This window comes from Terrapene carolina, unplaced genomic scaffold (genome assembly GCF_002925995.2).
Source record: "Terrapene carolina triunguis isolate 2854851 unplaced genomic scaffold, T_m_triunguis-2.0 Scaffold21, whole genome shotgun sequence".
Lineage (NCBI taxonomy): Eukaryota > Metazoa > Chordata > Testudines > Emydidae > Terrapene > Terrapene triunguis.
In genome coordinates, this window is record NW_020664372.1 from 10,955,510 (window position 1) to 10,983,019 (window position 27,510).

Consider the following 27,510-nt stretch of genomic DNA (forward strand, 5'->3'; position numbering starts at 1 on the left):
TCTGACCAAACATCTCCCTGCTGAGACAGTGATGGGCAGTGGTCAAAATAAAAATAAGTTTTACACTTATGCTACATCCATGACCCTGGCAGGCCAGATCTTGCCCAAGCTGCAGGTATTAGCTAAAGACTGACAACCTCAGACCAGTTCACCTATATGTTAGTTTTGCTCAAAATAGATATTAATCTTATAAGAATGTATTTAGTGTTTAGACTTTATGAAATTCTTGTAAGTTGCTGCATGCATTCATCTCACTTGTAATGTCTGTTGTCATGCTTTCTGCAGCGCCTCGCCACTGTGAGTGCCTACATCAGAGCAGACTATCAGAAAACAGGGCAGACAGCCCAAACAGGCAGAGTGTTCTATTAATTAGATTGCACCACGCCAGTGACAAACGTGAACTCCTGGATCACGATGCCAGTCCTACCATGGAGTCACAAACAGTCCCCTTGGCCACTCCAGGCTATCTAGCCATCCAGACAAACTGGACTTTGTGAAAATGGTTATTTACACCAAAAATCACATCACATTTAAATTGCTTCCAGTCCCAAGAGACCAGTCACTTACCCCAGATCAGTTGATACTCTAGATCTTGCACCAAAGACAACACTGGTAGCCAATTCTATAGTAAGCTAATTAAATGTTTATTAGTTAAGAAAAGAAAATGAGAGTTACTGAGAGGTTAAAGCAGGTAAAATATATGCACAGGTGACTCAGAATTTGTAATTCCAAATGCTGACAGTGATGTAATAAACTGCCAGTTTTCCAAAAGTCTTTTCAGGGTACCTAGATTGTCTCTGGGGATCTCTGCATTGCATCTGGTACACTTCCCTGTAAGAATCCAAACAGTCCAAAGTTCCAGGATATTTCCTTGAATCCATACTTATATATTCTTGTCACAGGACACAAGCTGATAGGGTCACTGTCCACATGGGCTTTTTCTTTGATGACAGAGAGTGAGGAATTCATTTTGAGTCTTTGACCTCCAATCATCACACACAATGGCCATTTGCTTTGAAATTAGCTTTTTTCTATTAGAGTTCTTCATTTTAATTCCACAAGGCTTCTTTCTTGTATGATGGGTTATTTAGTTACAGGGGAATAAACAAGGTAAATGTTTGCTACTACATTATAACAGAATACAGATAAGTGAAAACAATGCAAATAATGTCCCATTAGTTTTCATGAAGTTTAAACACCACATACACTGTTATACATTTAACACTTTGATCTATACTAATCCACACATGAATTGCCCTTGGGCTCTGGCATGAGCTAGCAACTGATCTACCAACCTCACATCTGTTTTCCATGTTGTACCTTTATCACTCTGAAAATGTTTGCTCTGAAGGTGGGAACACAGGCATGGGAATCATCCCTCCTGCCCATCCAGAAGGACTATCAAAATCACATGGGCCATCAAGGAACATTGCAATACAAAGGATTGGTTAATGGCCCTATCACACCTGAGAAATGCTACTTGCAAGGAAGCTCTTCCTCTGGACTTGGAAACAGAGTGAAGGAAATAAAACAAAGTCACAGGAAAATTTTCTATCTTTTTGGCTGTTTGAACTCTGATAGGCCCAGACACACTAAACTGAAACCAGATATCCCCAAGGGCTGCCCCCTAGTTCTGCACTGAAAGACACTTTGAACTGACAGATCATTACAACTCTGTCACTGTTAGCAGTTAGATGATAACTCATATGTGTGTATAGGCTTGCTTTAACCTGTAAACAACTCTCATTTCTTTTTTCCTAGTTAATAGACCTTTAGATAGTTTCTTAGGGGGCTTATTCCTTCACTATCTCACTTCCCTGGTCCTTCTCACATGAACAGAGAGCAACAATACCCGAAGTCCAAAGGTGCAATCGATTCAATGTTTATTGGGGTGAACTTCCAGCAAGCATGATTCCAGTTTCCTTCCTCAGTGTCCCCCTTCCCAGCTCTGACACCACAGAGCCTTGCCTGTGTCCCTGTTCCCATTCCCTGTTCCCACCACCCCCCAGCGAAACATGATTCCAATTCCCCCACCCCCATTCCCTGTTCCCATTCCCCCCTTACTTCCTGATTGACTGCAGACTATATAGTAAAACTTGAGTTCTGCTTAGCTATACCTTAACCAATCATTTTACTGAAATTTAATTAACCAATCCTAACATATTGTAATATGATAATTTAACCAATTATATCCCACCACCTTAATTGGTTTACACCCAACAAAATTAATTATACCGCAGACAGAAACAATCACAGAACCAAACAGAGATTATACAGACAAACAATAGGGAAGTGAAGACTACAGTGGTAGAACAATACAGAAATGAGGATTTCACATCCCAGCTATTGATAAGTGAGTTCTTGCCAGACAGGATGCTATCAAACTAAGTTTCCTTTTACATCTTCTAGGCTCTTCCCTTTCTCTGGAGGTGATAGGAATATCAGGACAGGATGGTATTCCTAACAGCCCAATAGCACCTTATTTCAGTGTGACTAGTTTGGAATGTAAGGATGTGACCATACACTTCCCAGCTTATGGCTGGCCTCTACTGCTTAGCCAAAGAACAGGGCCTCAGACTGTCACAGTAAGAGAAACAACAAGGAGTCTGGTGGCACCTTAAAGACTAACAGATTTATTTGGGCATAAGCTTTCGTGGGTAAAAACCTCACTTCTTCGGATGCAATGCCCAAATAAATCTGTTAGTCTTTAAGGTGCCACCAGACTCCTTGTTGTTTTTGTAGATACAGACTAACACGGCTACCCCCTGATACTTGACAGTAAGAGAAGGCCCTTACACCAGCAGACAGTGATTTTGATTCTTTCTTTTATACCTCTATAACTAGCTTAGTGATAAGAATACACCTAATTTCTTAAAGTATAGGCCTTTGCAGAAAGGCCTGAATATCTATATCCTAACATAGTTTATTACAGAATTGGCTACAGCATTGTCTTTGGTGAAAGACCTAAAGTACCAACTGATCTAGGATAAGTGACTGGTCTCTTGGGACTGGAAGCAACCTGAACATGGTGTGATATTTGGAGTAAGTGTCCATTTATCAGAAAGTCCAGTTTGTCTGGATTGCAAGATAACCTGGAGAGTCAAAGGGGACTGTTTGTGACTCTATGGTAGGACTGATATAGTGATCCAGAAATTCACATTTTTTGCTGGCTTGGTGAAATCTAATAATAGAACACACCACCAGTTTGATGTATCTGCCCTATGTTTGACAGTCTGCTCTGTGGCAGGCACTCACAGTCATGAGCTACTTGAGACAGTGTGATAACATCTACACTGCATGCTTCTTTTGGTGACATGTAGAGTATGTACTTGGTTACTTATGCAAGTAGAGCACAGATGAACTTGAAGCCATGCCTTCCTGTCTACACTGCTATTTTTAGTCATGTATGGTGTCCTGCTACCTTTCAGGTGCTGGAGCCTTTCCCCACTGAATGCAAAAGCTCTGGCAGCAAGGAAAGTGACAGGCAGTCGGGAGGCCATAGGAAATGGCTTCCTGCAGCTAGAGCCTTTCCCTACTGGAGGGAAAGACGCTGGCACTTCCCTGCTGCTAGAGCCTTCCCGCACTTCAGTTAAGGACTCTGGTAACAGGAAAAGGTTGTCTGGCTATGCCAAAAGAATGACAGGAGACATTAGATATGGGTTTAATCAGGCCGCAACATTATTATTAGATGTCTGGGACTAACCCGGCGGATAAAATGTGCAGTGCAGGTGAAAACCCCCACTATTCACGGGGGAGGGTGGGGGGGGGCATGAGTGCTTTTTTCAGCCCCCCCCCACCCAATACTTCTGTTCATGTCCCTCCAGCAGATCCACTGCTGGGAACCTCCAATTCCAGCCAATTCCGGTGTGTGTGTGTTAGGGTTAGGGTTAGGGTTCCACCCGCTTCCACCAGCTCCCCCCGCTTTTCATCCAGGTCCCTCCAGCAATTCCCTTGCCGGGACCTTACTGACCACACACATAGGTGGACTATAATGATGTGGGCTTGGGTCCCTGCTGTACCAATCAGAGGAGTCCCCAACTGCCCCCAGCTTGCTCAATTACCAAGCTCCTCTCCTTAATTCATTTCCAAGCCATTTATCCGTTCTTTTGTGCCTTATTTTATGGAGTACCTGCACTGAACGTCTGCCACAAGGAGGCACCAGCCATTAGCTTGGCTCCCTCCTCCCCACACCCAGCCAAGTTCCCAGACATCTCCCAATGCCCTCTTTTATTTCAGCCAAAAATATGGCAACACCTGAGACTGACAGGTGCACACCATCTTCCTGAAATAACTGTGGTGTCCCATAGAATATGCCAGGATGTGAAATTACTGCCCCCCACAAGGGCAACAAGAATTTGACCACTTCCCTGTTCACATACTTCCTGGTTATGTCCACCCTGCTGGTGTTCATGGCTCCCCGCCAGATCCTGTGCTGAAGCATATCCAACCAGACAATGTTAACACCCGGAAAAATTGCCAGGATCTGCTTCAGGTCCCTCCTAGTTCAAAGCATTAACTCCACCCCTTTAAGTGTTCCCAGATCATTTTCTCCCAGGTGTATCAGTAATGTATCCAGTGGTCATTGACGTACCCGCACAGCATACAACAGTGGTATTAGTTGATCCCATAACATGCCCCTCCGTGTATGCCAACTGAGTAATGCTTCACCAGCGAATCCCAACTGGGAGCCCTCGGGCAACCTGGATGTGTGCCTATGCAGCCAAAACACAATACTGTGCCCACAGATCCACACCCTCGTGTGTATAGCCAGCTGTTCCATATCTGAAATGAGAACATAACCGATTAATGTTGATTTTCCACCTGCGGTCTTACATATGTTCGGTATGCATTAGACTGCCAGCGCCCGATTGCCTGAATAACCTCTGCTTTCATACCTGCCACCACTAAGAACAGCCAAGCTCCATCCTCTTTGGAACCCCCCTTCAGGTAGTTGAAGGCTGCTATCAAATCCCCCCTCACTCTTCTCTTCTGCAGACTAAATAACCCCAGTTCCCTCAGCCTCTCCTCATAAGTCATGTGCCCCAGCCCCATAATCATTTTTGTTTCCCTCCACTGGACTCTCTCCAATTTGTCCACATCCCTTCTGTAGTGGCGGGAACAAAACTGGACACAATACTCCAGTTGTGGCCTCACCAGTGCTGAATAGAGGGGAATAATCACTTCCCTCGATCTGCTGGCAGTGCTCCTACTAATACAGCCCAATATGCCATTGACCTCTCCCCCCAGCTTAGTGTCATTTGCGAACTTGCTGAGGGTGCAATTAATCCCATCATCCAGATCATTAATAAAGATGTCGAACAAAACCGGCCCCAGGACAGACCCCTGGGGCACTCCGCTTGATACTGGCTGCCAACTAGACATTGAGCCATTGACCACTACCTTTTGAGCCCAACAAGCTAGCCAGCTTTCTATCCACCTTATAGTCCATTCATCCAATCTATACTTTTTAATTTGCTGGCAAGAGTCATCCCTGGGTCCACCGCTACGTGACCATCCCACCAAAAATCTTTGAACTAAGAAACCCCCACAAGGATCTGGGCAGCCATTTAGCCTACTGACAAGTGTAATGGCCAAAAGGTGATTCGAAATTGTGGAGGACGCCAATTGACGGGTTGCCAATGACAGCATGTACCGCAACACCTGTTCCTCTGTAATAGGCCACATTGCTGACTGGCTTTCCTGCTCCTGAAATTGTATGAATTCATTAAAACTTTTCTCATAGCTGTGCCATGTGTGTAGTGCCACTGATCTCTGGACCACACTGACAACTGTTCTACACCAAGGTTCCCTACCATGAACAGCATTTGTCTGGGTTCGTGGATGGCGATCCCTTCCCTGTGCATCTACCATTGCTCCTGAAATCACCTAAGCGGGATATCCTGGATCTGCATGACCTGTTCCTCTTTATAAGCCTGTAGTGCTGTGGAAACAACCTCATACACAATACCTTTAATTAATCGTATCAGCTGAATGCTAACTGGCCCCCCATCAGATGCTACTAGGTCAGTTGGGTCAGCGAGAGCTGCACCTTGAGCCCCCATTTCCCCAAGCCTGATAGGCTTGACTTTGATACTCCGGTGCATGACCCCAGGCTCCCCCAGCCACTTGCCCTTGCTGTATGGATTCTGCCCCTGGCTTGCCCTGGGTCCAACCAACTGCACTGGGTCCACCCTGTGTGTGATTTGTTTGCTTTCTGGGTTCCTGTGGTAACGAAAGTAACTGGGGGAGTGATGCAAATTCCTCCCATCCCATTGTGTTCTGGCTACAGCAGGGGAAAACTGCACCATGATTCCCTAAACATCCATGTACACTGCAACTGCTATGGGAGGGGCCCGCTCCCACCCTCCTTTTCCTTCTTGTACCTATACCCCCTCTAATCAGCTCTACCTCCCTTTGTGAATCTGTTCTCCTTTTGCTACCCCATTCCACTGGTGCCAGAGGAATTAAGCCTTCCCTTTTGCGCACCACTTCCTTGTCCCTTTTTGTGTCCCCCTGGAGCCATGCTGAGACTGCTTACTAGCTCCTGCCCCTTCTCCCTCCTTGACTGAAACAGGGAATGGCTTGTAGCCCCCTATCCACTATCTCCCAGTCCAGCCCAACCACTGCTTTACCAGACTGGAAATTGTGTGGGTTGTTTTTTGTTTGTTTGTCTCTCTCTCTGTTCCCCCTCTTTCTTTCTATTCTGGCCCTCTATGGAACCCCACTTGGGTCTGAGATAATCCCCTAGGGCCTTGCGTTCCCTGCCGCAGCAGGGTTTCCTCCCCCTTTAACTGTCTGGACTGCCTTTTGAGGTTGAAATGACCTGCCCAGAGCCCTCTCACCTGCCGAAGGAGAGTGGGAGGTTTCTTCCCCGCCCCCGCCCACCGTGGGGGCTATATGCGAAATTGTGTTGGTTCCAGTACTCTCTTCCTCCCTACTGTAGCAATTTGGGGGTGGAGTTAGGGGAAGGGGAAGGTTCCTGCCTTCCCCTACCTAACACTGTCTGGCTCTATTTAGGAGTGGATTGAGCACTGTTTTATGCCCACTCCCTCTCCCTGCTGCCTTGCAGTTGCAGCAGGGAAGTTTGTTTGTTTGTTTGTTTGTTCGTTCAAACAGGTCTCCGAGCTGAACATATGGGGTTTCTGATCCCCCTTGCCACTATGTCCCAACTCCACCCTGTTTCTATGGCCTGAATTGGGGAAGGGGCTGCTCCCCCCTTGCTGTTCCTGCTCACCATCTGGACTGATTCTACATGGGGGGTTCTATGGAGCAGGGAACCAGTTAGGGTGACCAGATGTCCCGATTTTATAGGGACAGTCCCGATTTTTGGTTCTTTTTCTTATATAGGATCCTATTACCCCCCACCCCCATCCCGATTTTTCACACTTGCTGTCTGGTCACCCTAGAACCAGTGCCTGCTCCCCTCTGCTGCTGTGTCCCCAACTGCAGCCCGCTTTTATGCCCTGCTATGGGGGAAGGGGTTGTCCCTCCCCCCTCCCCCTCCTCCTCCCCCCGATCCCCTGCTGATCATCCAGACTGCTTCCACGTGGGGGTTCTATGGAATAGGGAACCTGTGCCCACTCCCCGCTGCCACCGTGTGCAATTCCTGCCTGTTTTTTATGTCCTGAATGGGGAAGGGGTTCCCCCTCTCCCCCCGGCTATCCCCACTCACCGTTTGACTGCACATGGTCCTGCAACAAGCCATGCACCGAGCCTCTGTTTGCCCAGCCTGTTCCGTGTGATGAGGGGAGGGTCCAGGCCCAAGGTGACCTTTTTAAACCCCTCATTCCTAGGTGGTGAGTCATCCACCACACCAAAAGAACAGGAGTACTTGTGGCACCTTAGAGACTAACAAATTTATTTGAGCATAAGCTTTCGTGGGCTACAGCCCACTTCATCGGATGCATAGACTGGAACATACTCACTGACTGCTTTTCCAGCAGTTTTACGTCTCCCCTCCTCCTCCAAGCCAGAAAGCATTGTCCTCTTCTCCTGGCCCGTAGCAGGGAAAGGTTCTGGCAATGGGGAAAGGCTCTGCTATCTCCCTGCTGCTAGAGTCCTTCCCCACCCACTACAGGGAAAGACGCTGTCAGCTGGAAAGGCTCTAGCCGGGGGGATGCAGTGGGTAAAAACTCAGACTTTCCCTCCTGCCAGAATCTTTCCTCACCACAGTGAAAGGCTCTGGCAGAGGGAAGCTGATAAAGCCCCACTACCTCTGCTGTGCCAGAGCTTCACACTGACATGCATAGCTACACACAGCAGTGCGGATGCGGCCTGCTTTTCACTGAGACATATAGCTACACATACCCTACATGGTGTCAAAAGCATTGAGTAGTGTAGACATAGCCTTCTTCATGGAGTCTTCCTGAAGGGGATATTTTACTAATGTTTATAAGCCCCAAAACTTTATCATTTGGGATTTTCAGCTTTCCTTTTCCAAAAAAGAAACCACAGCTTTAGGCAGATATAGATGAATCTTCCAATCTTTTCAAGTCATTCAGCATTGCATCCTTAGAGGAATTGCTCTCTTCATTCATAAATCAGAACTTTTCTTTGTTTCAATCCATTTTTATACAAATGCATTTGTTTTCTTTACAACCTTGTCATGCTATAGCTTTCTGCTGCTTGTAAATTAAAAGCAAATGTCAAAAATGCATTCATTCCATTCATACTATAACAATGATGACACATCTTTTGTGAATTAATTATTGCCCAAGAGACACTTACAATGGGCACCACTCTTTTAGCTCGATTGTTCTTTAAACACTTACTTTCCATTTCCGAGACAAATTATATTATTCATGGTAACAAAAAGAGCACTTACTACCCTGTTTGCCTTCCAAATTACCAAACAGCTTTATATACATGTATTTTCCAACATATATTTCATAGAATGTTAGCTTGCTTAGATTTATGAATCTCAAATGTATTGTTGAGATTTATGTTCATGATACTACTTTACTGATAGAATATACTGCTATAAATTGAAAAGCATCATCAGTCTATTTAGAATTCTAAAAATCTAGGGTTTTGTTTTTCCAAAATAAACTCAAGGAAAGGAGATTTTTTTTTCTTCTCTAAAACCCTTAATGTTGCTGGGACAGCAGGTTAAATTATAGATTTATTGTTCCATGAAAAATCAATTATAACATAAAGCTTATATCTGAATTGATGCTGAGAAAAAAGTATTGAAAAGGGTACTGCTATTGGTTTGTGCCATTTTAGACAAAATACTTACAAATTTTGTCTATAATGAAAATGTAAAAGAGCTTGAAATACTTCACAGCACTTTTTGTTTACTTTAAAGACTAACGTGGGTTGTAAATAATAGAGAGATCAATGTAATTTTTTACTGTTTTCTTGGTTTTGGAAACATAACTTTTATTGGAGAAAAAATATCATTTTTCAAGTGTGTGGTTTTTGCTATTTTAAATGTATCCCAGCCATTTTTCTTCAAATTCTTGCCACTTCTACCTCAGGAGAGAATAAGCAGATATCAGTTGCAGAGCTTTATTTTAGCTCTCATAGGCATTAAGTTACTTTTTCTTTGTAGTTCACCTGCAAGCAGCTTTAACCATTCTGAGACTTCCAGTGTTTTTTTTAATTAATTATTTGAGTATCGTTAACATTACATTCAATAACTTCGTTTTTGCTTATTCAGGACTACATAAAGACCTGCAAATTTCTGATCTACTAAAGTCCATAGCAGTGTGGCCTCTGAATTAGTTCTTGCTCTGTAGGTATATAAATGAACATGAAGGGCTGACTTGAACACATTTCCACATTATACAACGTAACATACACACTTCTAACTAGAATCTTTAACATCTTTCTCACTTTCCCATTGTAAATGTACATCTTGGACTTGATTCTCAGATACACTAAAGTAGCCTTACAGTTATTGCTTTAGTATAACTGTGAATGAGGTGCACACTCTTTAGATTTCATTCCCTTTGTCCACAATGGAGAAGGGGATGATAGAGACCTTGGTATGGCCTTCCTCCCCTGCTCAGGCTATGTGGGGATTTAGAGTTATTTAGGTATCAGAGGGGTAGCCATGTTAGTCTGTATCCACAAAAACAACGAGGAGTCCAGTGGCACCTTAAATACTAACAAATTTGACATTGTTGACAGGGCCAATTCAATTATTGGGAGTGGACCACATCCAACCTGATTGAATTGGCCCTGTCAACACTGGTTCTCCACTTGTAAGGTAACTCCCTTCTCTTCATGTGTCAGTATAATAATGCCTGCATCTGTAATTTTCACTCCATGCATCTGAAGAAGTGGATTTTTACCCACAAAACCTTATGCCCAAATAAATTTGTAAGTCTTTAAGGTGCCACCGGACTCCTCGTTGTTTTTGTAGAATTACTTAGGGATGGTTTTAGGCCTTCGTCCCTTCTGCTGGTCATGGGGAGAGGCTTAGTGGCTCCTTTAACCTATTTATGAGTCAAAGTGTTTCCCCATAAGCATCTCTAAGCTATTCCCCAATCAAGACAGCCAGTGAAGGAGATAGTGATAACCATTTCCTTTCTGTTGCTTGCATTACCAAAATACCTAAACACATGCATATTGTAAAGAACTGGGACCACACTACTTTCATGGATTCCAAGGCCAGAAGGTGACATTATGATCAGCTTCTTGAACTGTAGACACAAGTACTGGACACAGTATTCAGCTATGGTCACACCAGTGCTAAATGCAAAGATAAAATAATTTATCTACTCCTACTCAAGATTCTCCTGTCTATGCATCCCAGGATCCCATTAGCCCTTTTGGCCACAGTCACACTAGGAATTCAGTTCAGCACATTATCCACCATGACTCCCACATTTTTTCTGGAGTCACTGCTTCTCAGGATAGACTCCCCCATCCTCTAAATGTGGCCTCATAGAATCATAGAATCATAGAATATCAGGGCTGGAAGGGACCTCAGGAGGTCATCTAGTCCAACCCCCTGCTCAAAGCAGGACCAATTCCCAACCAAATCATCCCAGCCAGGGCTTTGTCAAGCCGGGCCTTAAAGACCTCAAGAGAAGGAGACTCCTCCACCTCCCTAGGTAACGCATTCCAGTGCTTCACCACCCTCCTAGTGAAAAAGTTTTTCCTAATATCCAACCTAGACCTCCCCCACTGCAACTTGAGACCATTGCTCCTTGTTCTGTCATCTGCTACCACTGAGAACAGCTGAGCTCCATCCTCTTTGGAACCCCCCCTCAGGTAGTTGAAAGCAGCTATCAAATCCCCCCTCATTCTTCTCTTCTGGAGACTAAACAATCCCAGTTCCCTCAGCCTCTCCTCATAAGTCATGTGCTCCAGACCCCTAATCATTTTTGTTACCCTCCGCTGGACTCTTTCCAATTTTTCCACATCCTTCTTGTAGTATGGGGCCCAAAACTGGACACAGTATTCCAGATGAGGCCTCACCAATGTCGAATAAAGGGGAACAATCACGTTCCTCGATCTGCTGACAATGCCCCTACTTATACAGCCCAAAATGCCGTTAGCCTTCTTGGCAACAAGAACACACTGTTGACTCATATCCAGCTTCTCGTCCACTGTGACCCGTAGGTCCTTTTCTGCAGAACTGCTACCCAGCCATTCGGTCCCTAGTCTGTAGCAGTGCATGGGATTCTTCCGTCCTAAGTGCAGGACTCTGCACTTGTCCTTGTTGAACCTCATCAGGTTTTTTTCGGCCCAATCGTCTAATTTGTCTAGGTCCCTCTGTATCCGATCCCTAACCTCTAGTGTATCTACCACGCTTCCCTGTTTAGTGTCATCTGCAAACTTGCTGAGAGTGCTGTCCACACCATCTTCCAGATCATTAATAAAGATATTAAACAAAACAGGCCCCAGGACCGACCCTTGGGGCACTCTGCTTGAAACCGGCTGCCAACTAGACATGGAGCCATTGATCACTACCCGTTGAGCCCAACGATCTAGCCAGCTTTCTATCCACCTTACAGTCCATTCATCCAGCCCATACTTCTTTAACTTGGCGGCAAGAATACTGTGGGAGACCGTATCAAAAGCTTTGCTAAAGTCAGGAATAAATTCTTTGTTCCTGGATGTGTACATTTACATTTAGCCATGTTAAACTGCACATTGTTTGCTTGTGCACAGCTTATAAAACTATTCAGATTGCTCTGTATCAATGACCTGTCCTCTTCACTATTTACCACTCCCCCAATTTTTGTCCTCTGCAGAATTTATCAGTGATGATTTTATGTTTTTTTCCAGATCAGAAATAAAAATGTCATAGCATAAGGCCAAGAACCGATCCCTGTGGCACCCTACTACAAACACACATGTATGGCGATGATACTCTGTTCACAATTAAATTTTGAGACCTATCAGTTAGCCAGCTTTTAATCCATTTAATGTGTGCCATGCTAATTTTATACTGTTCTAGGTTTTTAATCAAAATGGCATGTGGTACGAAGTCAAACGCCTTACAGACTTCTAACTTGTCAACACTATTACCTTTATCAACAACATTTGTAATCTCATCAAAAAAAGATATCAGGTTAGTTTGACCAGATCTATTTTCCATATACCCATGTCAAATGGTATTAATTATTAGGGCCCTACCAAATTCATGGCCATGAAAAACGCATTCCAGACCGTGAAATCTGATCTCCTCCTGTGAAATCTAGTCTTTTGTGTGCTTTTACTCTATACAGATTTCACAGAGGAGATCAGCGTTTCTCAAATTGGGCGTCCTGACCCAAAAGGGAGTTGCAGGAGGGGTCACAAGGTTATTTTAGGGGGGTTGCGGTATTGCCACCCTTCTGCGCTGCCTTCAGAACTGAGCAGCTACAGAGTGGTGACTATTGACTCAGTGCCCAACTCTCTAGAAATAGCACTTGGTCCTCCAAGTTCATATAACATTTTGGGAGCAGTACATAGCGTAGGAAATCTCCAAACTCCCAGATAGGGAAGAGAAAAGGGGTGGAGGGAGGGCTCTATCATTCCTCAGGATTCATTACTTGGCTCCAACAGCCCATCTCCTCCCAGCTCACTGATGCTTCCAGCTTTGTCCTGTAATGTAGTTAAACCTGCCGCTCCAGTGGCAGAAGTACTGAAGTTTCAGGGTTCAATTCCTATTAATGAGAGGATTATTACAGTGGGATTACATGGTAGGATTTGGTTTTACCTTTTCCCTTTTAAAAACAACATAGGAACTTACATAAAGCTACATTTAAAAGAACAATATTAGGTTACAAATTCACGCACTTACACACTAGAAATTCCATTTTGCAGTTGCCTAGGCCATCTTCTTTCTCCCCACTTTCATGTATGCATTATGGTGCAGTGTTTCACTACATGATCACTTGCTATTTTTCCTTAAGGGCCACTGTTTCATTTAGTTCACCAAAAGAATTCACAAAAAGGCAGAATTAAGGTTGCCTGGACAACCAAAATTTGTCATTTCCTAATTTTAAAGAGCTTGAATACCCAAAAGAGGGGACAGAGGACAAGGCAGGAGCCTACAATGGGTGCCCTCAAGAGACAATGGAGGGGGAAGACAGGTGAATGTTGCCCTGAACCGTAACACCACTTACTATAGTTTGTCATCCATCTTTCGCCGTTGTGGGAAGATGTCAATATTATTTATGAAAGGATATAGGAATGGGTGGGACAGAGATAATTCTGACTACTGAATGTATTTTCAGGAAAAAAATATAGATAATTTTTTACATTTCTAAGTTAAACTTGGCAGAATCAAGACCAATGTTATGCACTGGTAGCTAAATAAGGAGGTACACAAAGGCTTTAAGTACCTTGACTAATAAATGATAAACCAGTGTGCAAAGGCGATCATCACAGTATTACTGAAAGGAATGTGGGGACTATTTTTTAAACCAAAAAGCAATGAAAAGAAAATCATTTATGTTTTTAATAAGATTGAGAAGCTTAGTTTGGAATTAGGGTTAGAATGTGTCAGCATTAGATTTCTGAGCACTTTCAGCAGAAAGTAGATAATACTGTTTTTTGGAGAGCATTACATACAGTATTTTGTAATTCTACTTTAGACCTGCCAAAAGCTTGTCACTTTTTCCATTACTAAATTGTCGGTACAACATCTAATACATGTACACTGTCTGAAATGAACTGAGGTTTATTACCATACTCACTTGTGCTTCTTTTGGTAGTGTTTCAGAATTTTTTTTTATAATCCCCTTATTTTTAAGGGTTTATAATTCTGTTCAGATAGTAACAATACGTCTGAATTTACTAACCATTTTACTTCTACCAAATTTGAGAAAAAACACTTTTTTTCATATTCAAATATTGGGTCAGATCCTACAGAGAGTGAGATTTTTGGCAGAGTAAGGACTGCAGATTTGGCAATTTATAGGCAAAATATAGCATTTTTTTCCTGTTGTATGAGGTTATTCAAAATCACCTCTGTTTATACAAGATAGTTACATGTTGCAATGACATTTTCACAAATTAAAAATAACTGTGGCAAATGACATAATTATATTATGTACATAAATATATGACAATGACATAATTATATTAATGGGAAATGTTGTAAGTACTGTTTTTGATTTAATTATGGCAAAATTAACTTTTTGTGAAAGCACGTTAGAAAATAAACCAAGAAAAGCTTTATTAAAATGACTTTAGGGGATGAGTTTTGAACTTAATGTGTGAGGCTACAGTGCTGCAATTCTGATTACTACAAATGAAATCTCCATCTCTGGAAATATTTAAGAGTAGGTTAGATAAATGTCTATCAGGGATGGTCTAGACAGTATTTGGTCCTGCCATGAGGGCAGGGGACTGGACTCAATGACCTCTCGAGGTCCCTTCCAGTCCTAGAATCTATGAATCTATGAAATGGCTTTAGTGCAGGTGAAACTCTACTAACAGAGCAGATTATACACTACTATGTTTGAGAGAGGTGTACTAAGTTATTCCACTGTACCACGTAAGCATTATACACTAGAAATTACACAAACTACAGTATGCATTTCCTTCATGGTATAGGTTTCTCTCATGGTACTTTTGTGTGACTATATTATGTGTGTATGGAAAAGTACTTTAAAATGCTTTGATCTTATGCCAACGTTCTTAATAGTTAATAGTATTTCTACATATTTTTGTTTCTTGACTTGTGTTTATGGATGCTCTATCAAATTGAGTGACTAAAACAAGAGGTAGGCAAAATTTTTGTGCCAAAACATGTTTTTGTGTGTTCTCACTGAAAAAAAAAAGTGCAGATTTGCACATTCATGTCTATTTTGGTGAATTGCTTTTTCATTTTCTTTAAAAAAAATGTTTGGGCAAGATTCACAAAGCTAAGGAAGTGGTGGTGATGCTGCCCTTAAATCCACTAGCCAGGGCACTCACCTGGGATGTAGCAGGTTCAGGTTCAAATCTCCACTGGAATAGGGGCTTCAGCCCAGATCTCCCACATCCCAAATAAGTTTGCTGCTTGTGCCATAGAGTAAGTCCTCCAGGAAGCATAGAAAAGACACATTTCCTGTACGCTTTAGATGCAGTGTTTGGTTTCCTGGGACACACTTGGTGCTGGGACAAAAATAAAGTGCATTTCTACACTGCACTTAAAAAACCTGTGGCTAGTCTGAGCCAACTGACTCACACTCACAGAGCTCGGGCTAAGGGGCTTTTTAATTGCAGTGCAGATGTTTGGGCTCAGGCTGGAGCCCAGGCTCTAGGACCCTGGGAGGGAGGGATGTGCAAGGTGGGAGGGTCCCAGAGCTCAGGCTGCATTCTAAGACTGAATGTCTACATCACAATTAAACAGCCCCTCAGCCTGAGCCCCATAAGCCTCACTCAACTGGCACAGGCCAGCCATGGGTAGCTAATTGCAGTGTAGACATACCCAAAGACACCCAGGACAGGGCAGTTGCAGGCTACAACTACACAGAGTCAAAGCTTTCTTATTTCATTTCTGTACATAGTTCCTGTTCATAGAATCATAGAATACTAGGGTTGGAAGAGACCTCAGGAGGTCATCTACTCCAATCCCCTGCTCAAAGCAGGACCAACACCAACAAAATCATCCCAGCCAGGGATTTGTCAAGCCGGGCCTTAAAAAACTCTAAGGATGGAGATTCCACCACCTCCCTAGGTAACCCATTCCAGTGCTTCACCACCCTCCTAGTCAAATAGTGTTTCCTAATATCCAACCTAGACCTCCCCCACTGCAACTTGAGACCATTCCTTCTTGTTTTGTCATCTGCCACCACTGAGAACAGCCAACCTCCATCCTCTTTGGAACCCCCCTTCAGGTAGTTGAAGGCTGCTATAAAATCCTGCCTTACTCTTCTCTTCTGCAAACTAAATAACCCCAGTTCCCTAAGCCTCTCCTCGTAAGTCATGTGCCCCAGCTCCCTAATCATTTTTGTTGCCCTCTGCTGGACTCTCTCCAATTTGTCCACATCCCTTGTGTAGTGGGGGGAACAAAACTGGACACAATACTCCAGTTGTGGTCCCACCAATGCCGAATAGACGGGAATAATCACTTCCCTCGATCTGCTGGCAATGCTCCTACTAATACAGCCCAATATGCCATTGACCTTCTTGGCAATGAGGGCACACTGCTGACTCATATCCAGCTTCTCATACACTGTAATCCCCAGGTCCTTTTCTGCAGAACTGCTGCTTAGCCAGTTGGTCCCTAGCCTGTAGCAGTGCATGGGATTCTTCCTTCCTCAGTGCACGACTCTGCACTTGTCCTTGTTGAACCTCATCAGATTTTTTTTGGTCCAATCCTCCAATTTATCTAGCTCCCTCTGGACCCTATCGCTACTCTCCAAAGTATCTACCTCTCCCCCCAGCTTAGTGTCATCTGCGAATTTGCTGAGGGTGCAATTAATCCTATCATCCAGATCATTAATAAAGATGTTGAACAAAACCGTCCCCAGGACTGACCCCTGGGACACTCCGCTTGATACCGGCTGTCAACTAGACATCGAGCTGTTGATCACTACCTGTTGAGCCCAACAATCTAACCAACTTTCTATACACCTTATAGACCATTCATCCAATCCATACTTTTTTAACTTGCTGGCAAGAATACTGTGGGAGACCATATCAAAAGCTTTGCTAAAGTCAAGGTATATCACATCTACCACTTTCCCCATATCCACAGAGCCAGTTATCTAATCATAGAAGGCAATCATGTTGGTCTGGCATGACTTGCCCTTGGTGAATCCATATTGACTGTTCCTGATCACCTTCCTCTCCTCCAAGTGCTTCAAAATGGATTCCTTGCGGACCTGCTCCATGATTTTGTCGGGGACTGAAGTGCGGCTGACCAGTCTGTAGTTCCCTGGGTTCTCTTTCTTCCCTTTTTTAAAATATGGGCACTATATTTTCCTTTGTCCAATCGTCCGGGACCTCCCCCAATTGTGATAATGAGTTTATCTGGAAATCAGTCTGCTCGTCAGTAAGATGCTACCCGAACCACTATTGTATGGAGTATTCCGGGGTAGGTCTCTCTCAATCTCTCCTATTGAAGTTGTTCAAGTTAATATAAACAAGTATTCATTGGAACAGGAACCTGGACTGGACTCCCAGGTGAGTACCTTGACCACCAGACTATAGATGCATTTTCTCTCTGGCCCAATGTTTGTACAGTAGAAAGGAAGTAACACAGTGTTTCCATATAATATTTTAATGACTCCTTAGATAGTTCCATTTAGTTATGCAATTTCCAATTACCTTTCTCAAAAGGTATCTTGGTGGAATATATTTTGGTAAGGATTGCAGGTGAATCATAATATCCGTACATTTTGCAAAGAGAAAGTTCATGCCTGGATGGGTATTTTGAGATTATCAAGGTCAAGTACACAGAGAAAAAAATATAATATATAATAGGAAATATGCTTTTACAGAGGACTTTATTGTCCTTTACACATGAAAGAGATTTAGTGTTTGATACTATTGACAACACCATACTGATGTCATGATGGTGTCATCCTAATGCATGAGCTACCATGAACCCTGCTGTTATGTTTGCCTCCTGTCTTTGGTTTGCTTAATTGGAGGCCTGAGTAAGGGGTAAATTACTCTTGGAGTGCCCTTTTCTTACATATGCACTTTAACAATAATATCTCCTAGTGTTTGCTGCTTATCATAGCTTACACAGTAGCCAGCAGCCAGACAGACCATGATGATCCCTTGGAGATGCGATGCATAAGCTGATGTGTTTAGCTGCCTGTTCCTTCTAGCACTTTAAGAGCTATAGAGGCTTATGCCCTGCTGTTTTCATGGTGGGGAAGAAACTCTTATCACAAGAGAAAACAGGCTTTTTATATAATAGTTATAAAACTGATGGATTGATGGAGCACCCACCACTAGAGCAGCTACACAATTATTTGCCAAATTAAAAAACATAAATTACATAGACTGACCCCCAGAGGGTAACACTGAAGAGGCACTGTTGGTGCTTCAAGGAATGTTAACAACAGCATTGTGCTTGTGTCAGGAATAAAAACAAAACACAAATAAAAACAAGACAACCCTCTCAACAAACAAACAAACGTAGAATCTAATGAATATGGCTACAGAAAGTCCCTATGTACTGCAGAATACAATGTGACATATCTATAGCAGAAGTGAGAGTGTTCTCTTAGAATTTAAAACAAATAAAACTCATTCAGATGAGTTATTTGTGTACTTTCATCTTTTAACAAATAGTTCTAGTGATTTTTTTCCATAGTCAGAGAGAATCAATATTTAATAAGTAGTGAAATGTGATATTATCTAAATTAGTGCTGTATTTTATAACCATTCTAGAAAATTTGCCTCCAACTAACCAATACAAAGTAGTTAAAATCTAATTCGGTCACTATCATTAGAAGGTTTGGCTTGAAACTTGAAAATGGAAAAAAAAGTATTAATGCAAATGCCATTTATTCTGTAAAAGGAACTCAACTCTAGGGTTAAGTCTGACCTCATTTAAACACCAGACATCCCATTATTTCTAAATGAGAGCTTCTGGGTGCTGGGCTATTTTGAAAATCTAGCCATTTCACCTAAATGGAAACTGATGGATGCTGAGGTCGTTTGAAAACCTGGCCCTTCATTATTTAGATGCCAAGATGTAAGCACTCAGGCCTGAAAATTTTTGCCCTTACCTTTTATTTAGTTATTTTAAAATGCACTGCTCTCACTGATGCATCTGAAGAAGTGTTTTTTTACCCACAAAAACTTATGCCCAAATAAATCTGTTAGTCTTTAAGGTGCCACCGGACTCCTTGTTGTTTTTGCTCTCACTGAGCAATTTGTGAATATAGCCTCCTTGGAATTTAAGCTTTGGAAGGAAATTAGTTTATCACCATTGGAAATTTGGTTACAGCTTGCAAATGCTTTAATGTTTATCAGGAACATGTTTATTTTTGAGATATCTTCTATCAGGTTCCCCTCACTGTATTTATTTATCTGTGTTTTGGCCAGTAGTGCTTCATTTCCACTACTAATAAATGTAACATCAAAAATAGCACACCTGGGTGCCAGAATAATTCTGTGAACCTGTCAGTAAGACTTAATGAACAGCTGTGTTCACCACCTCTGCAGCTTGTTCAAATTTTGCAGGCTAATATGCCAGAGACATTCACATTTAATCACAAACAAGAGATCGCCCTAAAGCAGTTCAGTGTTGCCTTTAGGCCAGAGGTGGGTAAATTATGGCCTGTGGGCCACATCTGGCCTGCGGGACCCTCCTGCCCGTCCACTGAGCTCCTGGCCCGGGAGGCTAGCCCCTGGCCCCTCCATTGCTGTTCCCCCTCCCCCACAGCCTCAGCTCACTGTGCCACTGGTGCAATGCTCTGGGTAGCGGGACTGTGCGCTCTTGCCAGGCAGCGCAGTTGCAGAGTTGTGGCCTGACCCAGTGCTCTGTGCTGTGCGGTGGCATGGCTGGCTCCAGCCAGGCGGCGCGGTTGCCTGTCCTGGTGCTCTGGGCGGTGCAGCTGGAGCACAGCTAGCCACCGGTGCTCCAGGCAGCGCGGTAAGGGAGCAGGGAGCAGGGGAGGTTGGATAGAGGGCAGGGGAGTTCGGGGTGGTGGTCAGCGGGCAGGGGTGCAGATAGGGGTCAGAGCGGTCAGAGGGCGGGGAACAGGGGGGTTGAATGGGGGCAGGGGACCCAGGGGGGGCAGTCAGGAAGGAGATGAGGGGGTTGGATGGGGAGGCGGGAGGCAGTGAGGGGTAGGGGTTCCGGGGGTGGTCAGGGAGAAGGGGTGGTTGGATGGGGCAGGGGTCCCGGGGAGGTAATCAGGAATGAGAGGAGGAGTTGGATGGGGGACGCGGGGCCTGGGGGTTGTCAGGGGACACGGAGTGGTGGATGGGGCAGGATTCCGGGGGTGGGGCATCAGGGGACAGGGAACAGGGTGGGTTGGACGGGGCAGGAGTCCCAGGGGGGCTGTCACGGGGCGAGAAGCGGGGGGGGGTCAGATAGGGGGTAGGGGCCGGGCCACACCTGACTGTTTGGGGAAGCACAGTCTCCCCTAACTGGCCCTCCATACAATTTTGGAAACCCGATGTGGCCCTCAGGCAGGGGTGAAAGTAAGTTAAAGGACTTACCAGTACACTGGAGTCCTGGGCAGGGGCATGGCCTCAACCGAAAGAGGCGTGGCCTCAACCGGAAAAGGTAGGGCCTTGAAATGAAGATTTAAAGGCCCTGGGGCTCTGGCTGCAGCTGGGAGCCCCGGGGCCTTTAAATCACTCCCGGACCTACCAGCTGCAGAGGCGGCTGGGAGCCCCGGGGCTCAGGGGCAATTTAAAGGGCCCGGGACTCTGGCTCGGAGCCCCGGGGCCTTTAAATCACCTTCGGACCTACTAGCTGCAGAGGCAGCTGGGAGCCCCGGGGCTCAGGGATAATTTAAGGGGCCTGTGGCTCTGGCCGCCACTACCGCAGCGGAGCTCCGGGCCCTTTAAATCACTGCCCGAGCCCGGCTGCCGGAGCCCGGGGTAGCAGTGGCAGGGATCCAGCAGTGATTTAAAGGGCCGGGGGTCCCCGCTGCGGCTGGAGCCCTGGGCCCTTTAAATCACTGCCGCAGCCCTGCCACCGCTACCCCAGGGTTCTGGCAGCGGGGCTCGGGAGGCGATTAAAAGGCCCCTGGGCTCCAGCCGCTGCAGGGAGCCCCGTGCCCTTTAAATTGCCAGCCTGGGGAAGCCGGTCAGGTCCGGTGTGGTGTACCAGCTCTTGCCGGTACACCATACCAGTTTACTTTCACCTCTGCCCTCAGGCCAAAAAGTTTGCCCGCCCCTGCTTTAGGCCCAATCCTGCAGTTCTTTTCTATTCAGGAAAATTCTTACATAGAATTTAACAGAGTTACTAAGGATTCACATTGGTGTAACTGAGAGCAGAGTTTGGCTAGCCTTCACTGTGTATATTGTTGAGGGATGTCTGCCTTTGGACAAATTGGAGTCATTAATAAAATGCCAAATTACAAAGTAGGTCTTGTTCCATATTCAGTTTCTCAACCTACAGTAGAGTATAGACTGTGAACACCTCAGTCACTTAATAATGTGCCGCTTTCTAGGCAGTATTCCACCAAGTGTGGTGATGTCTAAAAGCTCCATGTTCCCCTCCATGTATGAGCATGGATGTCAGGGAGCCTGCATGAGTAGAAAGTCAGAGCTCCACCCTGCAGTAGGCTCTACCCTTTCCCCTGCCATTGTGAAAGCCTCTCCTTAGGGCCTCAGAAGGTTCTAACACCACAGAGCTGGACAACTGAGACTGGGACACAGATTGGCTCCAGTGGATATTCCTCACCCCCTCCGCCCCCGACACACACAATGGGAAACAGGATATATTAACTTCTTGAGGCTGCATTGATTTCTCCTCTGTTTTATTTTTGGGGTTTCCACTGGAGCTATGCTTAAAAAAAGTCAATGAGGTTAGGGTGGGTTGAGCAGGGAGCTCTTGAGTTAGGGCAGAAACACAGGGTGTCTCTGCTGTTCAATGGGCCTCCAGCAAGTTCAGCAGGGTCTGGAGGCTGAAATCTTTTGATGTGAAGAGGGATTGAGGGGCGGGGTGGGCAGTGGACAAGAATAGCAAGAATTCCTAGGAAACCCTGTAAGCTTAAACTATTAGTCCCCCAGCCCTATGCAGTCTATAGGAGAATAGTCCCTTCATTGTTAGATTCAGATAACACATACCTCCTGTGGGGGGATTAACTGGATCTGTTTCTACCAAAATGAAAAATGAGAAGAGAGACTAAAAAGGACTTTATTTTGTTAAAGAAAACATAACACTACTTCTTCTTTAAGTAATGCAAGTGCTCTAAAGTTAAAATAGGTTAGTCTATAGGTGAAGAGTAACATGATGCATTATTAGCATAATGAATATTAAATTATAGATGAGAATGCCAACAATACTTTCTAAGACACCAAAAAAAAAAAAACCCACAACAATAATCCTGCCTGAGTCGAAAGGGAGAGTATAATGAGTAGCGCACGCGCCTGTCTATGTGAGTGAATCACTGCTGGCTGTGTTCAGTTGGGAATATAAGTGACAATGACAGGTAATTTTAATAACAAGCCTGTTATAGACACTAGTAGATCATTGCAGCAATAATGCTGTCAGTTTGAAATAAGCCAGTTACTGACACTAATGAATACATATATTTTCAATGCACTAGTTTCCAAAGGGGGTGTCATTAATTAAAAATGGGAATAATGCTCAACATGGACAAACTGAAATTATTATTTTGATTGTTAAAATTTATGATCCCAATGCTGCCAATGTATAGTGGTACCTTATTTCATGATCAACCCTATTATTTCAATGGGACTACACACGGAGTAAGACTCTGAGCCTGCAAAGATTCCTGAATGAGCTTAACTTTAAGCACTGTAAGTAGTACCATTAACTATTTTTGGCTTGGTTTTTAAGTACCCTAGACCAAGTTTATAGCTCACTTTTACCTTTTTTTTTAAAAAAAATGCGCTGTTAAGAGGGGTACATGCAGAATAGCAGTTCATTTCTCCCACTCTGACAATGCAATGGACATGTGCATTGGAAAGCACACCTCACAGCCTCTGATGCAGCATTACAGTCTGTGTTTTGCATGTACTCCATAGAGCACAGATTCTAAGGCCAGAAGAGACCATAGTGATTGTGATGCTCTGTACCTCGGGGGAACACCCAGCACCCCCATGTTCATCCTTATAAAATGATTGTGTGGTATCCAATTCAAAGTTTGTCATGTCGGGTGTCTTTGGAATGCTTATGATGCACTGAGCATTGTTGTTATAGTGATGTTATAGTAATTGTTGTTACAATAATGTCATAGTAATATTATATTTCAGGTTGTAATTTCATGTATATAGTTATGAGGCTGAAAATGTGTCCTCATGGCTTTAAACAAGCCCAGGCAAAAACTCTCCAAGAGCAGAGGGGCAGTACACATCTCATCAGGGCATATATGGGACAAACCCGGCCCAGCCTTACAGGAACAAAGGACACTGGCGTAGGCAGAAACAAAGGATCTGTTGGACTCTTGAGTGAGTCACCCCCCTTCCTTTGGTCAGTTTGGGACTGCGATGAGGTAATGTTCACCTGACTCTGAAGGGGGGGAGGAAGCCAAGAGGGAAGAAAGAACATGATAAAAGGGAGAGATGTTTGCCATACTCTTCCTCTCTCTTCCACCTCCATCTTCAGACATCACCACCAAGCGACTGAAGTGCTGATCAAATGGAAGACACTGGCTGAAGGGCAACCAGTCAGCCATTGGTGAGAAGCATCTAAGTTTGTAAGAACATTGAAAGCGTTAAGATCAGCTTAGAATGTGTTTTGCTTTTATTTCATTTGACCAAATCCAACTTGTTGTGCTTTGACTTATAATCACTTAAAATCTATCTTTGTAATTAATAAATCTGTTTGTTTATTCTACCTGAAGCAGTGTGTTTGGTTTTATGCGTGTCAGAGACTCCCCTTGGGATAACAAGCCTGGTGCATATCAATTTCTTTGTTAAATTGATGAACTCATATAAGCTTGCTGTGTCCAATGGGCATAACTGGACACTGCAAGATGGAGGTTCCTAGGATTGTGTCTGGGACTGGAGATATTGGCTAGTGTCATTCGGTTGCACAATCCAAGGAGCAGCTTACATGCCAGAGGCTGTGCATGAACAACCCAGGAGTGGGGGTTCTCACAGCAGAGCAGGGTAAGGCTGGCTCCCAGAATCAAGGATTGGAGTGACCTAGCAGATCACTAGTCCAGATAACACCAGAAGGGAACATCACAGTGATCATCTAGTCTGACCTCCTGCATAGCACAGGTCATAGAACTTCCCCAACATCATTCCTGTAGCATATCTTTTAGAAAACCTCTAATCCTGATGTAAAAATTGTTAGTATTGGAGGCACCCTGTAAACCAGCTGAAACAGCAGCACTTAGTGACTGTAGGGAAGATTATCAAAGACACAGATTTTAGGCTCCAAACCCCATTAGTGTCTTCAGAAATCTGCCCCTTATTATGAATGGTTACTGTGCAATTATAAGTGACTTCGAGGAATGGATCTGATAGGACAGCACTGGGAACATATAAGTAGCCAGCTACTCAGATGTTTTTATAAACTCGGACTCCTATCCTGTTCTCATCAGCATTTTTAGTTACATGTTAAGGGCATCACTGAATATATATTCATAATTACTTTCTCTCCCTCTATGTGATACAAACAAATACTTATTAGCTCTCTCTATGGAAGTTGAAACCTAAATACGTCAATGGGCAGCAATGACAGGTTTCCTACTGAGCTGAAACTTCTCTAGCGATGAGTCTGACCAGGAGGTCTGTGGCAAAAAGAGATAAAAGAATTTTTGCTTTCCTTACACAGTGTCTAGCTACTTCAGAGTATAAGATCTATAATTAAGTGCATGAAGGAGAAGAAAAATACAACTAGGAGACTTAAAAGAAGCAAAAATGCTACTATAAATTAGTGTTTCCCACATTATCATAGTTTTACTTTCCTTTGGATTAGATAATGGCTGCGGCCTTTGTTAATTGAAAACAAACTAGCAATGCTTTGGGAATATTGGAATTACTGCTTCAATTAGCAAGGCTTGCAGAGTAGGTCTGACAGACATGCACCAAGTGGGGAAAAAAGGGATCGTGGTGTAATTCCCAAATTCAGTATTTCCTGCATATGATGGCTGTCCATTGCCAGCCTGAGTGCAAAATCCATGAATACCAGAAGCATCATTCAACACATTAGACCAGGGATCGGCAGCCTTTGGCATGAGGCCCACTAGGGTAAGCGCCCTGGCGGGCCAGGCCAGTTTGTTTACCTGCCGCGTCCGCAGGTTCGGCCGATCGCGGCTCCCACTGGCCGCAGTTCGCCCTCCCAGGCCAATGGGGGTTGCAGGAAGAGGTGCAGGCCGAGGGATGTGCTGGCTGCGGCTTCCTGCCGCCCACATTGGCCTGGAGCGGCGAACCGCGGTCAGTGGGAGCCGCGATCAGCCGAACCTGTGGATGCGGCAGGTAAACAAACTGGCCCGGCCCACCAGGGTGCTTACCCGGCGTGCCGCGTGCCAAAGGTTGCCGATCCCTGGATTAAGATATGTGGGAGAACTATGTCTTTAAAAAAAGGTGGTGGTCAGAAGAGATATTGAAATTGGTACACCATCACACTGCCTATCAGCACCAGCATGGAACAATCTCCTTTCAGAATCTTCAGTAGGTATGCAATTTTACTTGTATGTGGGGAATAAAAGATGCTTGTTCCCCCTATCCAGGCAGGTGGGTTTGTAAGTGACAATTGCCTGGACCACGGAGCCTCCTAAAAGTCATATTGAAGGACTTTTGGCAATTGTAATTGTGCCTCACTGTGCACTTATCTATTGCCACTAGAAGTATATTTACATTTTCAGAGATATGAGAACAATTTCACAAAAAAGGTGAGAATAATTTGTCAGTGGCTTCCTTGGGACCTAGATAATCAGGACAAAGTCATTTGCTCTGTGATATGTACAGATCCTTGAGTACACCAGACAGACAGTATTTAAAAATGTCTTAGCAATATCTTCAGAGAGTGACAAGGGTAAGCAAATGACTGAGCTTTTCCTAGCTTAAAGATGACTTGCTAGATTGGAACAGAGCACCAACTACATAACTTCAGCAGACATACTGCACCAAAGGGACAAAAGTTTAACTTTGCAGTTATCCAACACAGCAAACTTCATTAAGGTGACATTAAGGTTGCAGGTATATATTAGTGCTTGGAGTGCATATTGCCTTTCAAGAACATTTGAGCTACACCTATACCTCAAAAAAAAATTTTTTTTAAAAGCTCCCCAAAAATTAGAAAAGCAACAAAGTGATCTCCATATCTGACTAACAGTACTTATCCTCAAAGGCAACCTGCACAACACTATCCAAAGATAGCTTGGGAACTTAAATTAATAACTCTGCTAGAAACTGAAAATCATGGTCTCAACGAAGGTATTATGGCTCACTACAACAATTTATAGCGTACTAACCCTCCTTCATTTTATGACTTGCAGAGGTGTTAATTGTCCACTTCATTTTAACATCTTAGCCCCTTAAGCATAACAATATGTCCCATCTTGTATTTAGCTGTGACACTCTAGATACCTTTCTAGACCTGAAGAAGAGCTCTGTGTAAGCTCAAAAGTTTGTCTTTTCCACCAACAGAAGTTGGTCCAGTAAAAGATATTATCTCACCCACCTTGTTTCTATGAAAACCAGTAAATCAGAATTAAGGCTTCACTTCTCCAAGATCCCCAAACTGTCTTAAATCTGCCACTGCAGAGATGCCAACCTATCATCTTCCCATGCCTTTTCCCATTTACTCTTTGACTGTAGTAGAGCACTGAAAAGGTGCCTCACAGATCTAGAGGTAAAGAATTCCTTTTTTACAGACCTCAGGAAGTCTGCAGATAAGAAGGCTGGCAGAGGAGGGGAGAATGGGATTTGGAGAGGGGAGTTGGGAGGGGACAGACCAAGGGGTATTCCTTTTTTCCTGTGTATATACTGAGGTCTGCCGGAGTGGTGAACTAATCAGAAGATTAAGAGGGGTGTCAACTCAGCATACTGAATTACTAGAACCCAAGGCTGAGCACTTGTACAATCAAAATTAATTCCCACCCAATAACTCCAATATACAACCAATAAATTTTGCCATCCTATACTCACCCCCATCCTGTCCTCTCTCCAAATACCTGGTTTAAAAGTAAATGGAAGACTACTGCAACATGTCCAGAAGTTTAACAAATCCAGGCTCTGGTGGACAAAAGGAGCAAAGTGCTGAGCTCTGGCAGTATGGAATGAGGAGAGAGGTTGTGTCTCAATACACCTAACCATTTAGGGAATAACACCCCCCTGAATTTCTCTCTGAACCTTCTGACAGGTTTCCTAAGGGCTACAGAATCAGAGCTCCCTTCCTGAACACCTCAAGGAGTGAGGGTTGTGTGAGAATTTGTGAATGTGGAGGCCAATGGGGAAATGCTCACCTCTTGTTTATGGCCTTCCTGAGGTCTGCAGAAGGGGATAACACTC